The sequence below is a fragment of the Peromyscus californicus genome, unplaced genomic scaffold (genome assembly GCF_007827085.1).
Source record: "Peromyscus californicus insignis strain IS unplaced genomic scaffold, ASM782708v3 Scaffold_12__1_contigs__length_115047231, whole genome shotgun sequence".
Classification (NCBI taxonomy): domain Eukaryota; kingdom Metazoa; phylum Chordata; class Mammalia; order Rodentia; family Cricetidae; genus Peromyscus; species Peromyscus californicus.
The window spans coordinates 92,630,380-92,645,318 of NW_026294413.1; positions in this window are offsets into that span (position 1 = coordinate 92,630,380).

The following is a 14,939-nucleotide window of genomic DNA, read 5'->3' on the forward strand; positions in this document are numbered from 1 at the left end:
ACATTTAATCTAGAGCCTTTTATGTACTGAGTATTCATTTTTTCCCCTGAAGTCTATTTCCAGCCATGACTGGTTTAAGTCACTGAGTTTTGAGTCCTATTGGAGGAAAGTGCAGGTGTTGTAGGAAGCAGGGAAGGCTCCTTTGAAGAAGTTGTCCTCGAGGAATATGAGATGATATTACCTGGAAGGGACCCAAGGGCACTAACATGGGGTTTGGTTGGGGACTTGCTAGAGAAAAAGCCTGCGGTTGCACTGGCCAGTGTAAAGTGCCATGAGCCTTAAATTCAGCTTGTGGGGTGCACGTGTAATTCTACCACAGGAATACAGAGAGGAGCACAAGTGGGCTGGGGGGTTCTCCCATGCAGAGGTGGAGTTTTAGATCACTTAAGGGGAGGTAGGGGACTGCATGAAGCAAGGGCTCCTACTCTACCTAGTAAAAGCTGGCTGGGAAATAAGCTCTTTAGAAGGTCTGTGGCTCATCTGACAGAGGACTGATCTCCAAAGTATATAAAGAACTCAAGAAACTAGACATCAAAATACTGAACAATTAAAAGATGGCTACAGCTGGGCAGTGGTGGCGCACGCCTTTAATCCCAGCACTCAGGAGGCAGAGTTGAGTGGATCTCTGTGAGTTCGAGGCCAGCCTGGTCTACAGAGTGAGTTCCAGGAAAAGGCACAAAGCTACACAGAGAAACCGTGTCTTCAAAAAACAAAAACAAAAAAAACAAAAAAAAAAAAGAAAATCCCCAAATATCAGGCATAAGAAGCTCATTGGGGTTGAGGATTTATCTCAGTGGTAGAGCGCTTGCCTAGCAAGCACAAGGCCCTGGGTTCAGTCCTCAGCTTTGGGGAAAAAAAAAAGATGGGCTACAGAGCTAAACAGAATTCTCAAAAGAAGAATCTCTGATGGCTAAAAGGAAATGCTCAGCATCCTTAGTCATCAGAGAAATGCAAATCAAAACGACTCTGAGATACCACCTTACACCTGTCAGAATGGCTATGATCAAAAACACTAATGACGGTCTATGTTGGAGAGGATGTGGAGCAAGGGGAACACTGCTCCACTGTTGGTGGGAATGCAAACTTGTACAACCACTGTGGAAATCAGTATGGTGGTTTCCCAGATAATTGGGATTGATCTACCTCAAGACCCAGCCTTACCACTCTTGGGCATATACCCAAGGAATGCTTAATCATACTACAAAGATAACATGCTCAGCTATGTTCATAGCAGCACTATTCATAATAGCCAGAACCTGGAAGCAACCTAGATGCTTGTCAACTGAAGAATGGATAAAGAAAACGTTAAATATACACAATGGAGTACTATTCAGCAGAGAAAAACAATACCATGAAATTTGCAGGCAAATGGATGGAACTAGAAAATATCATCCTGAGTGAGGTAACCCAGACTCAGAAGGACAAACATGGTATGTACTCACTCATAAGTGGATACTAGCTATAAATCAAAGGACAATCAGACTGCAACCCACAGATCCAGGGAGGCTATCTAGCAGGGAGGACCCTAGGATGACTGGCTAAATGAATTCATGACTACTACATCAGCCCTACAGAAGATACTAGAAGGAATATCCATGACCAAAGTCAAAGATAAATAAACCCAAGAGGCTACACGAACTAAGAAATACCAAAATGCTACAAATCAAACAAAGTAATAGGAATCAATAATAACTGAATGTAAGCCAGGCGGTGGTGGCGCACACCTTTAATCCCAGCACTCAGGAGGCAGAGGCAGGTGGATCTTTGTGAGTTCGAGGCCAGTCTGGTCTACAGCGCGATATCCAGGAAAGGCGCAAAGCTACACAGAGAAACCCTGTCTCGAAAAAACCAAAAAAAAAAAAAAATTAAAAAAATAACTGAATATTAAATAGTTTCCTCATCAAAAGATAAGGACCTAGCATATTGGATTAGAAAACAGGATTTTTTTTTTTTAATTTATGCTCTCAAGAAACACATCTCACTATCAAAGATAAACACTATCATAGGACAAAATGATGAAAAAGATATTCCATGCAAACAACCAGGGAACTGGTGGCACTGTGGTTCTAATTTCTGATAAACTTGTTAGAAGATAGAGACTTCATGCCAATCCAGGAAATAGTCAATGAAGAGGAGACTACAATTCTAGGTGTGCACCAAACACAGGCTCTTCCGGTTCCGTAAAACCAGTGCTATGAGATTTAAAGTCACAGATTAATTCTAACACAATAATATGATACCTCCCTGTTATCATTAGATAACTGGACAAAAAAGGAAACTAGGAACATTGGAGTCAAATTCAGTCATGGACTTTACAGCATCTAAAACATTCCACCCAGCCAACAAATAATATACCTTCTCACCAGCATATGGAACCATCCCTAAAATAGATCACATATTAGGACATAAAGCAAATCTCAAAAATATGTAGGAAAATTAATGACCATAGGGGGTTAAGCTATAAAACAACAGCAAGAGAAACTAGAATATTACAAACTCATGGAGATTAAACAACATACTATTGAATGATGAATAGATCATTGAAAGAATTAAATAAAAGCCCTAGAATTGAATGGGAAGGAGAACATAGTGTATGAAAATTTGTGGGATACAATGAAGGTAATACCAGAGGAAGTTTATACCTTAAACTTTATACATTAAGAAAAAAAAAAAATCTCACCAGCACTTAGGAGGCAGAGGCAGGCATCTTTGAGTTCAAAGCCAGCCTGGTCTAGAGCGTGAGTTCCAGGACAGCCAGGGCTACACAGAGAGGCTATCTCAAAAAATAAAAACAACCCCCCTGATGATGCACCTTAAAGCACTGAAAAAAGCAAGAGCCAATTCCCAGAGCAGTAGAGGTGGAGAAAATGAAGACGAGGTCGTAAATTAATGAAACAGGCATGAAAATACTGCAGTGATTCAACAGAGCAAATAATTGGTTCTTAGATAAACAAGATTGGCAAATTAACCATAAAGAAAACCCAAATTAATAAAATCAGAGATGAACAGAAACATTAAGGAAACTCGGAGACTTGTAAAGACATATCTTAAAGTTTTATATTCCACCAACCAAAATAGAAAATCAAAAACAAATTTCTAGATGACTATGATCTACCAAAGCTAATAGAGATGACGCACATCATTAAAACATCTATAACAAGCAGTCAAGTAGAAAGAGTAAAATATCCCCCCAATAAAATGTCTAGTTCTTGACCTAACAGGTGCCACAAGGGAATGAAAAAGGACAGACACACAGAACAGCTGGGGTGGGGTGTATGCTGTGTTCACTCAGGGCACCGACTGCAGCAGCAATCCAGGAACACAGCACTTACCTTATACATCTGAATCAAGGAGGTGGGTTATGGTAAACAGCTGAGGGAGGAGGAGGAGTTATGGTAAACTGGTGAAGGAAGGGGTAGAGGAGCAGTTTCAGGCTGCAGTCATCCTGGAGAAGGAAGCTGTGATTGATAGTTTGTACACACACTGTCAACATTTGCACTTGGACCAGAGGAAGGCTTTGCTGTGCCTGTGAGCCTCATCTGGGGAAGGCTTTGCCATTCCCCTAGGTCAGAGTCATTGATATGGTCATGCCCACGTCAGTGATACACAATCACTCAGGGCTTCCTCCCCTAGTCCACGCAGATCATCTGAGAGCTGAGTGCAAAATTCTACCAGATTTTAAAGAAGACCACACTGTTTCTCAGGTTTTTCTCTAAATAGAAAGGAAACACTTCCAAAAATCTCCTTATGAAGCCTGTATTGCCTTGTAATAAAGAGAGTTATAGGCTAATCTCCCCATATGAAGGACACAGATGCAAAGATTCTCAATAAAATATTTGCAAATATAATTCAAGAACACATCAAAAAGATCACGATGGTTTCATTCCAGACATACAGGGATGTTCAACATAACTAAATCAGTAAATGTAATACATCACATAAATGATCTTGTGTGGTCAGCTTGACTATATCAGAATCAACTAAAACCCAAGCTTCTGAACACACTTGTAGGGGTTTTTCTTGATTAGATCATTTGTGGTGGGAAGACCCATCCCAAGTCTGGGCCACACCTTCTGGTGGCAGCCTATATAAAAGGACATGAAAGATGGAAGCTTTTGCTTTTTGCCAGCTTCTCATTCTCCCTACAAGTTCATCTATCCTGTTGCCTAGGCATTCATTTGCTGATATTAGAGCCTACTTCTTTGGGATTTCAACATAGACCAAAGACCAGCTGAGACATCCAGACTCATGGGTTGAACAACTACCAGATACTTGACCCTTCTATCAGGAGATAGCCATCATTGGACTGTAAGCCACTCTAATAAATCTTATTTGCAAACTTATCACTGAAGGACCACCTATAGGTGTGACCAACATTGGCAACTGACCTGTAAAGGATGGCCCACTGTTGAGACAAACATATGTGACCGGACCTCACAAAGGACCACCCAAGACTGTAACCGGCATCTGAGAGCTGAAGAAGGAATACCAAGAAAGTCAAGATTGGAACCAGGAAGCAGGCCAAGTTCTATACCCCCAAGCAGCTCCCTCCCATCATATTTATTCTTCCTTTATTTAATACTCAGTGCCAACTTTGCAGGCCAGCTTTATTGTAGCGATAACGCCCGAGCTACCACCTGTTCACCATGTCCGAGTGAGGGGCTGTGGATCGAAAAACACAGACAAAGACAGCGGGTTGAAAAACAGAGACAAAGACAGCGGGTCATTCGCCTCAGCAGAATGCCGAATGCCTGTTTATTGAAAGAGGGAGGGCCGGGCGGTGGTGGCGCACGCCTATAATCCCAGCACTTGGGAGGCAGAGCCAGGCGGATCTCTGTGAGTTCGAGGCCAGCCTGGGCTACCAAGTGAGTCCCAGGAAAGGCGCAAAGCTACACAGAGAAACCCTGTCTCGAAAAACCAAAAAAAAAAAAAAAAAAAAAAAGAAAGAGGGAGGAAACCTTAAATACAGGCTTACAGCATAATGGGAGAACCCTAGAGGGTATTAGTTCACTACTGATGTTTACAATCTTGCATCTAAGCTGTTAACGCCCAATATGCAGGATACACAGACAAGGAACTTCCCTTAAGCATTCAGGAGGGTGGAAACCGGCAGGGAATTAGCATAGGGAGGACATCTGGTCGAGGTCCGCAAGTAGGCAACAGCTTACTCAATATGGGAGGAGGCCAGGGCCCTACACTTTATCCTGCTCTGTTTGGAAGCTAGCATAGCACCTTGCAGTACTATGAAAGCTAGTCCTCAGGGAAGATGCTTTCAGGGCAGATCCAGCTGGTTTTCTCCAAACCCTGTGTGTGAATGCATGATTCTTCAGCAATAGGGACTTACCTTCAACTTCTGGGGGGCAACCAATAGCAACAGTAGTGGCCTCTTGTTTGGAGACTATCTTAGACACCCTTGGTCAATAACTCAAATGGAAGTTTCTCATTGCCTGGTATGGGATTATTGTTAGGTATATGACTCTTGGGGGGAGTATTATTACCCCAAATGGCATAACTTCATTTAAACTATATATGTATGTATATACTCAAACATTTATATGTATTATGTATAATTTTATATAAATATAAAATAATATGAATTCTATGGCTTTTTTAAAAAAAATCTTTAGAATTACTTAAACCATCTCTCTCCTTCTGTATTGATCTTCCCCCTCAATTAAATCCACTCCCTTTCTCATTTCTCCCTTCACTTGAAAGGAATTGTAGAGAGAAGAGGTAGACTGGGAAATTATGTAATTATATTTTAATTTAAAAATTGCAAATAAAATGATAAATAAAATTACAATTAAATGAGTTATGTAGAATTTCCCTGAACTGATTTTTAGGTTCAATGCCATCCCACTGACAATTCATATGCCATGTGTGTGTGTCTATGTATATGGTAAGTTGGACAAGTTGCAGAACAATTGACTCTTATTTGTTTTAAAAAATGTCAGTGTGGCTTCCTGTTCAACATGAGGTGAAGGATCTCTCCTGTAACACTCTCATGCCAACACAGTCTGCTCAAGGCCATGGGACCAAGTGATCATGGGCTGAACCCTGAACTAGGGACAACCTGACAAGGTGAAACATGTACACAGCTTTATCCAGCACATAAAACTGCCAAAAAAATGTGTGACCTCAATCTGATCCAGCCTCTAGTTTAACATCTTGTTTCTGGGCAATTCAATGGCAGACGAACAGATTGAAGAGCATCTTGAGAAATAATTAGGCAAGTTTAGAGGCCAGGACATCTCACCTGGTCTCTTGACAAGGGCAATGTTAGGGAAAAAAAGGTGCAAAGATGATTGTGGATTAAAGGAAATACAAACAGCAATCAGTATTCATATGTATATACCATATGAATGTACAATTAAAAGTATGTACATTCTTCCTGTGGGAATTTTTAAAAATACAGAAGGCACAGAAGAAAATTAATGATTATATATAATCATATTTACATATGTTATCTGTTAAAGTGTTCTTCGGAGGCTCTTTGAGTGTGCTTCCCAGTCCCTTGGTCAATATTAGGAAAGATCCTGTCAATAACCCAATGTGGAATCAGTCCCATGAGAGCCAACAGCCTCATCCAGCTTTGGGAGGACTCATCAGCCTCTTCACGGTGTAGACTGGATTGTCATTCACTCTGGCTTTCCTCTAATACTTCTCTGAGTATAAACGGTGTTTGTGTTCCTTATTTTATAAAACTATAAAATAAAAAGTCAAGGATTTTTATTCTGTGTATGTGCTATCTAAACACTTGAATAAACTAGAGTCTTAATATATATATATATCTCCATGATGCTACAGAAAAGAATAAACCATACTATCAGGTCCAAAAAAAACTCAAGACAAATGACTGAGTGAACATTAGCATACCAAAGTGTATGCTGGCCTATAGGCTCCCTCAGCACCTGTGTGGCTCCTCTTAGCTCTTCTCACCCCACCCCCTTCCCTAAACCTCCCCAGCCCAGAGGCTCCCTTCCCCCAGCTCCTTGTTCTTGTATTTCAGCCATTTAGACCATGCACTCGCTTTTGCTCCATTGGTTCCCTCGGCTCCTCTGCCCGGCTGACCCCATCCCCTCACGCCCCCACCCCTGCTCTTTTGCTCTCTTGGTTCTCCTTCCCCCGTCTTGACTCTCTCGGTCCTCTCTCTCTCTCTCTGTCTCCCTTGCTCCCTTTCTCTCTCTTCCTCTCTCACCCCTGCCCATGGCCCAATTCAGTCTGCTGGTCATGTTTATTCTATTATTTTCTCTCCCTGCTCTGGACTCTTCTGATGCCTCCGGCTATACACTCCCTCATATCTACCATAAGATCCTCCACCTCATACCCTGGAGTGGCCATATCCTCATTTCATTCACATGCTAAGCAAACTAATAGTTAGAAAACAAGAAACTGCAAAACCATTAAAAGGACAGAAATCAGCCACACCTTTCAGTCGTAACTGACGATTAATGGTCTCAATTTCCTAACCAAAGGACACAAATTGACAGATAGGATTAAAAAACAGGATCCAGGGCTGGAGAGATGGCTCAGCAGTTAAGAGCACTGGCTGTTCTTCCAGAGGACCCAGATTCATTCCCAGCACTTACATGGTTGCTAACAGCAATCAACAACAACAACAATAACAATAATAACAACAATAGGTGAGTTAAATACATATGTTGACTTGTGTAACTACTGCTGCACAAAAAAAGGCAGACCCATACATACAGTACCCCAAAGATCTCCCTGTACCCACCACCAATGGGTCTACTTGCTACCCACTATCCCAGACCCCAGCAGCCATGAATCCATTTCCATCCATACAAGCTTGTTATTTTGTCTTATCAATGCAATCACCCCCTCTGCCACCTTTTGAGATTAGTTCCCACCCACCCACCCACCCAATTCAGCAATATGCCCTTACCTTTAAGAGGTACATCATCACCAAGGGATAAGTTCATTGTAAGTCGTGAAGCTGAGGACTATATGTTGAACACTGATTGTATGGAAATGTTTTTGGCTTTAAAACAGGGTTACTGATTGTCTTGGGGGTCTTATTACTGTAATAAAACACCATGACCAAAAGCAACTTGGAGGCATTATTTCACCTTACAGTTCTCAAGTTCACTGAGGGATGTCAGGGCAGGAACTCAAGGCAGGAACCTGGAGGCAGGAACTGATACAGGGGCCATGGAGGTGTGCTGTTTATAGGTTTGCTCTCCATGGCTTGATCAGTCTGCTTTCTCATAGCACCCAGGACCTGCAGCCCCAGGTGACACCTCCCACAGTGGTCTGGGCCCTCCCACATCAATCATTAATTAAGAAAATGCACTACAGAGTTAATTACCAGCCAGCCTTATGGAAGCATTTTCTCAATTGAGAGTCCCTCCTCCCAAATGATTCTAACTTGTATTAAGTTGACATAAAATGAGCTAGCACACTTGTCTGTTCCTTAGTCATCAGAGTGACTTTTATAAATTTTGTTGTATTTGGTATTTAAATTCTCTGAAAAGTATGGTGGGGCTTCCAGCTAACTGTTGAACAGAATTTTCTTGTGTTGAGATGAGAATGGTCTTTTTTTTTTTTTTTTTTTTTTTTTTTGGTTTTTCGAGACAGGGTTTCTCTGTGTAGCTTTGCGCCTCTCCTGGAACTCACTTGGTAGCCCAAGCTGGCCTCGAACTCACAGAGATCTGCCTGGCTCTGCCTCCCAAGTGCTGGGATTAAAGGCGTGCGCCACCACCGCCCAGCTGAGATGAGAATGGAACAGTACTGAAGAGGCTGTGTTTGTGGGGCTTCTGCTGCAGAAAGGAGAGTTCAGACCTTCCTCCAAACACTGTGAGCCTCATGCCGGTGGCTCCCTGCTGCTGTGCACATGGAGTAAAGCACACCAAAGGTGTCTGGATCCCCCAGAGGGAAGCCAGCTTCAGGACCACATTTGCCATCCATGGGAAGTCATCCGTGCCTCTGAACACTGGTGAGAAAGGGACTCCTTGTGGTAGGGAGGCAAAGGTCTCTGATGGGAGAAGCCAGGTCCATAGGGCTTCCTTCTTTCATCATCCGTCCCTGCTGGGTCTCAGAACTTGAGCCGTGATGGGAAGGGACAGTGAACATGTCCATGGTGATGGTCAAGGTAAAGACAGGAGCTGAATAGGTATACATTTGATTCTGCTACAATACTTAGGACTCATTCTGATTTTTAGGTGAAAAAATATTTTGAATATACAGAAAAGGGGCCACAGGAACAGACATCAGTAAACCCATGGACCACTTATCTTGATCAACTCCTGATTTTGTGCTTCACATTAAAATTTTTTTTAATGTTTGTTATTTAAATTTTCTGAGCATTTCATACATGAATACACTGTATTTACATCATCAAAAACCCTCCAACATCTCTGTTCTCCCCTCAAAATTAAGGTGCCCCCCCCTCACACACACACACACACACACACACACACACACACACACCATACCCTACTGAGTGTTGCCCATATTTATTTTTAAGAAAATAAAGCATAACAAATAGAGTTGAAATTCTGTTATTTTCCATATGGAGTTTTAAAAATTGTAAGTTTTGGAATCTGATCCTTGAGATTATATGTGCATCATCTCCCCATTGTATTTACCCATTCTTTAGATAAATAAATACAACCAGAGGGCTGGCTTTTTGCTTGCAAACCAGCCATAATACCACACCAGCCACCTCCTCTAAGCCCCCTCTGCCAAGCACCAGGCAGCTAGAACAACTTCTATGCCCCTTAAGTATTCCATGCCTGCCACAACTGTGCACAGGAGCCTGCCTAAGCCTGATGACTTGTTCCTTCTTGTTGAAACCACACAGGCCTCTGCTCACCCCATGCCCTTTGCCCCTGGGGATCAGAAGACCTGGCCTGGTCTGCCTCCTGATTCTAAGAGTCCGGGAGGATAATGGACATCTTTCTTGTGACAGTCGTTTCGTTTCTGTGTCTGTCTTTCTGTATGTGATTTAAACAAGTCTCAGTTACCTGTGATGTCTAGTTTCTGTCAACTTGACACAAACTTAGGGTCATCTGGGAAAAGCAAGCAGCACTCCTCCATGGCCTCTGCTTCGGTTCCTGCCTCCAGGTTCATGCACTGACTTTCTTTCATGATGGATGGTAACCATAAGGTATAAGATGAAATAAACTCTTTTACCCCACAGTCAGGATGTTTTTGGTGAACCTCACCAGGTGAAAAATCCTCTTGGTTTTCTGGCATAACAGTCCTTTTGTTTACCACATGTACAGTTCTAAGTGGACTGTTTTCCCCTCAGTCTTCTCAAAGATGCCACTGCATTCTCTCTGGCTCTCACTGGCTGATGGAAAGCTTCCCTGACACCTTTCTTTTCCTTTTTCTTTCTTTCTTTTTTTTTTTTTTTTTTTTTTTTTGAGACAGGGTTTCTCTGTGTAGTCCTGGCTGTCCTGGAACTCTATAGACCAGGCTGGCCTTGAACTTAGAGATCTGCCTGCCTCTGCCTCCTGAGTGCTGGGATTAAAAGCATGTGCCACCACTACCCGGCTAACATTTTCTATTTTTCTTGTCCTTTTTTGCAGTGCTGGGAGTTGAGCTCAGAATCTTGCATGTGTTCTGTGAGTACTTTACCACTGAACTATATCTCCAGGCCAGTTTCTTCTTTTTGCCCTTGATGTTATAATTTCTTTTTCTTTTTTTTTCTTTTTTCTTTCTTTCTTTTTTTTTTTTTTTTTTTGTGTTTTGAGACAGGGTTTCTCTGTGTAGCTTTGCACCTTTCCTGGAACTCGCTTTGGAGACCAGGCTGGCCTCAAACTCTCAGAGATCCGCCTGGCTCTGCCTCCCAAGTGCTGGGATTAAAGGCGTGCGCCACCACCGTCCGGCAATTTCTTTAGGTGCACATTTATCTTTCTGTAACTACTTGACATTTATTCCAATCCTGGAAATTTTTTATCTAGTATTTTCAAATGTGCAGTTTTCTATTTCCCCATTCCCTGCCCTGTAACCCCCATCATGTAGCTGTTAGAATATCTCAAAGGAGATTCACAGCTGCATAGCTGCCTTAGGATACTTTTATTGAAAAATTTTCATACAATATATTTTGATCATACTCTTTTCTCTCTCCCAACTCTTCCCAGATTCTCCCACCTCCCTCCCCACCCAACTTCATTTTCTTTCTCTTTTTCTCAAAGACAAACTGGAAAAACAACAAAAAGCAAAACAGAAAATCAAAACTACAAATAAAAAAAAAAAGAAAATCAGTTAAGACAAAAACAAAACAAAACAAAGACACCCGCGCACATGCACACACACACACACACACACACATACACACACACACACACACACACACACACACACACACACCACGAGTGCATTTTGTGTTTACCAACTAATGCTTCTGAGTGTGCATTTCTGCTCCTCCGTATCTCACATCACAGTTGAGTTCCCCAGGACTGTCTTCTAATTCTTCTCAGCTACAGTTTATATTCTTTAATGAATATTACATTTTTTCTTTTCAAAGATTTCTACTTTGTACACGGATGGCTACTTGGTATTTTATTTTAGCATGCATTATTCATTTCTGCCTGCTTAAATGTATTGTTTTTCTTTTCTTGTGCATGTGTACATGGGTCACAGCGAGTATGTGTATGTCGGAGGAAAACTTGTGGGAGTCGGTTCTCTTCTTCCATGATGAGAGTTTCTGGGATTGAATAAGATTAGCGGTCTTGGCAGCCAGTGCCTTTACCTACTGAGCTATCTAGCTGGCCATGATTGTATTTTATTTTTTTACTCTTATTGTTTTGAGATAGGTCTCATTGTGTATCCCTGGTTGCCCTGGAGCTTGCTATGTAGACCAAGCTGGCCTTGAATTCACAAAGATCCACCTGCTTCTGTCTCCAAAGTTCTAGGATTAAAGATGTGTGTAGCATAATTCTCAGCGGTCCTGATTTTATTTTTAATGAATGTTATTTTTACAAACCTCTTTGAACAGCTGTAATTGGAGAGAATTGTGTGCTGGTTAGTTTTTGTGAACGTGAGTGACACAAACCTAGACATATCTGGGAAGAGAGAGGGAAGCTCAGCTGAGGAACTGCCGCCACCAGATCGACCCACCATGGGCTGGGCCCTCCCCATCAATCACTAATTAAGAAAATGTCCTACAGGCTTGCCTACAGCCTGATCTTACAGAGACATTTTCTCAGTTGAGGTTCCCTTCTCTCAGATGACTTGAGCTTGTGTCAAGCTGACATAAAACTATACAGCACACATCTCTTTTCCTGTGGGATACACTTAAAGACCTCCAGGAGATGCCTGCAACCTTGGATGTTACCAAACCCTAAGTATACTGTGTTTTTCCCTATGCACACATAACTATGTTAAATATTCATTTATAAATTAGGTACAGTAGTAAATTAGCAATGGTAACTAGCCATAGACTTTAGCAATCCCAACACAGGGGTTTTTTTTGTTTGTTTGTTTTCAGTTTTTTGAGACAGGGTTTCTCTGTGTAGCCCAGACTGTTTCAGAACAAAGATCTGCCTGCCTCCTCCTCCCGAGTGCTGGGATTAAGGGCATGTGCCACCGCAGACCTGCTGCGTCGTTGTAATTATTGAACACCTTGTTGCCTAAAGGAAGCCCTTTGTATTTCTCTTTGGAAGCTCTGAATCTCCAGGCATCACCAGCCCTGTACTTTGGAGACGTTATTAAGTGCAATGAGTCACCTGATGCAGACAGTGTGAGTGCTCAGCCAGCCTGATCACCAAGATGGCTTACAAGAGACTGTGGGGCTGTGTGTGCACAGTATAGATTTGCTAGACAAAGGTGTGAGTCATGGCCACTGTGATGGAGCTGAAAGTGGGGGACGTCATCACACCACTCAGATTGCTACAAACTAATTCTTTATTTCTGGAATTTTCCATGTAATGTTTTTCTGATAGCAGTTGATCACAAAACTGAGTGCAAATGGGGTTCATAACTGTCTCTGATTTTGGATATCCTCTGAGGATTTTGGAATGTAGCCCAAGGATGGGGCAAGTGACTGCAATGGAGATCATGGATTCTATTCTATGGTGACACAGGAGAGATGCAAAGCTTAGACTAGATGCCATGAAGCGCTTCATTTAGTTTGGGTTCTTTATCCAGACTCCCCTTTAGGTCCAGAAGCGCAAAGAAACTGATGTTGCAAGCATCTAGGTAGAGTTTGCTTTGGCTCCATTTCCTGACTAATGGATACTCACTCAGCACCTGATTTGAAGCAGAAATATGGTATCAGTCTCCACCTGACACACAATGCTTTCAGCCCTGTTCCTGGAGAAGCCAGACTTCCTGCTCCAGCTCCAGTGCTCACACGCCCCGTGGCTCCGGCCCATCTACTATTTTCTGTCCAGTCTTGTTTCTGGTCTCAGGATGTTTATCATTTTTTTGAACTGACTTTATGTTAGGGGACTCCTCTCTTAAAATTCTACCTGTGGTTGTGATGTATCGGGAGCAGGGCAGTGTGCTGAATATGCCTTCTCGCAGGGTGTCTTAGAGTGCATTTCTTGCCAGCCACACACCTGGAGAATTTGCATCTACAAAGTCCATGGAACAGTGTACACAGTGTGTGTGTGTGTGTGTGTGTGTGTGTGTGTGTGCGTGACCAGAATGGATCTGAGCATTTTTTGCTGCCAGAGCTGATGGAGGGTCTGTTCCATGTTTGGTTCCCAAGATGAATTCCTGGGTTTTCTATCCACGTTCTATTGACTTGTCACTGTCTCTAAGAGTCTAGAAAAGATATATATGGCATCTCTTGGCCAATCCATATCTTTCTTGGGGTAACTGGTAACTTTTCTTAAGACTATGTACAAGGAATGGTGGAAGGAACCAAACAAAGCTGGTTGTGGCTTCAAGAAGAAAGGGATGTGGGTGTGGTCAGAACAAACTATAGGTGGCCATCCTCTGTTGCCAGAGGCAGTATGAAGACAATGGCAATACCCAGTGCTTACCCAGTGCTTTCAAGTTCTTACTGTGTGTCTGCTTGGTTTGGGGCCCTTCGACCTTGCATGGCCTCTCAACCTCACCCACCTAGGAGACACACCCAGGGTCACAGCTGAGAGTCACGGCCTCTGGGTGGGGGTACTCAAGGCTGTTATGAGAACAAAGAGAGGTGGGTCAGAGAAACCCTGAGCCTGTGCTGCTCAGGGTCCAGCCATGTTGATCAGTGTGGGTCCAGCTGGGGCTCATTTGATTGTCTCCTTATTCGGGGAGTGGAAGAACACAGCCAGCTGTTTCCTTTTGAACAAGCAACTTCCCAATGTGATCAGAGGGATTTCTCAGAATTTAGAGGTAGGAGCGGAACTATGTTACAACTTATCCACCTCCACAGGCCGTTTGCACCTCTCTGTCTAGCTGGAGTGCAAAATGAAAATCCCCTGCAGTTTTTTCCTTCTCAGAATGTCACACCCAGACAGAGAGGGCTGCAGAGGACAGAGGCAGGGCTTCAGTGCTGATCCTGAACAGCAGGCTGTGTGGACAAACACAAGGAAGGGACAGCGGAACAGTCCTCCATCTCCACTGACAGCTTCGCTTGTGATTTGAATCACACAGTCTAGGCTCCTTTAAAAAACTGGGGGACAGGTGTGGTGCGCACGCCTTTAATCCCAGCACTCAAGAGGCAGAGGCAGGTGGATTTCTATGAGTTTGAGGCCAGTGTAAGGAGTTCTATGAGTTCATGGTCTGTGTAGGGAGCTCTGGGATAGCCAGGGCTACATAGTTTAGACAGACAGACAGACCGACAGACAGACTGATAAATCTGTGATGATAAGGATGGAACCCAAGGAGGGCTGTGTTGCACTGCCCCATTTTATAGGTCAGAAAGTTGAGGTATAAGAGGCTGAATAGTTTTTCAGTCATCTAGAGAGGTGGCATTCTGAATCTCTACCTGGAGCTGCACAGATTGGGTGAGCAAAAATCAAGATAGCAAGCTT